This window comes from Limulus polyphemus, unplaced genomic scaffold, assembly GCF_000517525.1.
Source record: "Limulus polyphemus unplaced genomic scaffold, Limulus_polyphemus-2.1.2 Scaffold7740, whole genome shotgun sequence".
Lineage (NCBI taxonomy): Eukaryota > Metazoa > Arthropoda > Merostomata > Xiphosura > Limulidae > Limulus > Limulus polyphemus.
The window spans coordinates 20,280-22,317 of record NW_013673350.1 but is presented as its reverse complement, the minus strand read 5'-3'; the positions used below and the strand labels follow the sequence as shown (position 1 = coordinate 22,317).

Genomic DNA, 2,038 nt, shown 5'->3' with positions numbered 1-2,038 from the left:
CGCCCGTTGCGACTGCAGCTCGTGTCAAATAGTTCCAAGCCATTGCTGATATTTTTGGCTTTTTATGCGTGTGTAATCTTCATAGTTGCCAATGCATACTGATATTAGTCGATTTTATTATGGTTCTGTGCTGAAACAAGGCTTTCCAATTACCTTGATCGTTGCATGGCTCATCATGTGACTAAAGCTGTGGTTAACAAAAAAAACAAATCGATGTTACACCACATGCTAATCAAACTTTTATTATTAACAAAAGCAAGACCGAAAATTAAATCCATCACTATAAGCAAAATGGAACTAAAGTATTGTTAATATATTCTTCCTTGTTACGAGGATCCAGATTTGATTCTGGACCATAAATATGATGCTGCCGTATGTTTTATGGTGTAGGTGTTGAGCATAGTATGACAACATGTATTACATTTTACACTATTGCACAACTTAGCACCTAAAATAACATAGCATTAAATCAGATACTTCAAAATGTTCAGTGCATTTCTGTAATACACGGTAAAATATTCAATATTATCATAATATGTCATTTAGTTCACTCATGAGGTAGAATCTACATCAAAAAGATTAACAAGAAAGTGTACAAAAAGTAAACAAAAAATATCAAACACTCTTGTTCGAGAGCATGAATCAATCCATATCTGTACATTCTTTCAACACTGACTTCTAAATTATAACCAAAAACTGTTTCACAAGGTAGTGTGATGCCCACAAGTGATCCCCATGCGTTCACCTGCCAGAGATGGTTCTTACTAGATCACGTGATCGTCTCCCTCCTGGTGCTGACTTGCCGATACAGTTGGGCTGATTTGGTGGAGGCATCAGACGAAAAGGGCTCCAGCTACCATCAAGCGCGTAAGGTAGGTTTATTTCAATATTTAATAAAGTTGTTTTTTAGGAAGTTGTCATCAACACATTCGTTATGATAAGGTAGCACCTTCCAATATTGTAATGTTACTTTCCGTAGCACATATATAAGTTATACTTATGTTGTGACTTTTATCAAGCTGTCTTTTTTGGAGTCATCCGCAATGGGTTTTAATGGACGGCATTTTGTAAGGATGGAGTAGTCGACTTGCAGAAATAATATGGCGCTCGCAAGAACAGAATCCTTTCAGTTTCACCTTTTGGGGCTGTCAGTTAACCTCTTGTGATTTTACTTTCTCCTGTGTTTATGATATTGCTTTTTAACAACATGAAAGCTGAATAGATACGTAACAAATGATAATATTCGTAGGTACTGATAATCTTTTTTTTTTTTTTTCTAGATCTGTTTCATTAACTTATAATTTATATGTTACAATTTGCAAGAAGGTTGCCACATGAAGTTATAAACTGCACTGATCATTTAAAAGTTTTAGTTATATTATAGGATTCGCAATGTTTACTTTTGCCAGCAACATATATGTGTACTAGGGTTTCTATATGGATTGTATTCACATTACTGTGAATATTTAACTTTTAAGTAAAGGTACTGCTGTTTTTACAAGTGCTGTAACTTGTAAGTGTAACGAAAATGTTCATAGGATGCTATAATTTAATTTTTTGGGTTGAAAATATAACTTTGCTTATAGTTATATGCACAAATTTTTATATAAAAGTATAACACATAAATTATTGAAAATATTCCTATACAAAAGTTGTGTATTTTTACCTATGATACACTGTTCTGTGTAATTTGGTGCAAAATATTGGAATCATTTTAATTGTTTTTCTTTTTTTTAATCAAATTTATATAAAATGATATAGGTTTTTGTGGTTGCTTGGGGTATAGCTGATGTCACATTTAGAGCTTAAAAATACTGAGTAAAATTTCATAATGTGTGTGTATCCTTTTGTTGAATACAAACATAGCATGTATTTCAACTGTAGCAACCACATGCATCTGTCCATATATATATATATATATATAAGGTACATAAGCTGCTTCACTTCTAGTTAAATTTAATTTTAATCTTGGTTTTACTTTGTTGTTCTGAACTATTTGCAATTGTCATATACTGAGCATTGCTAGGGAGGCACTATT

The 2,038-nt window shown here is 32.6% G+C and overlaps 1 protein-coding gene across 2 annotated transcripts in view; it reads left to right on the top strand.

The window, feature by feature from the left end:
* Positions 1-633: 633 nt before the first annotated feature.
* Positions 634-2,038, top strand: part of LOC106474830 — a 15,934-nt gene continuing 14,529 nt past the window's right edge. For both annotated transcript variants that reach the window (XM_013935522.2, XM_013935523.2), the window contains exon 1: positions 634-872. The gene's annotated coding sequence lies outside the window, so the exon portion shown is untranslated. The remainder of the gene's footprint in view (positions 873-2,038) is intronic.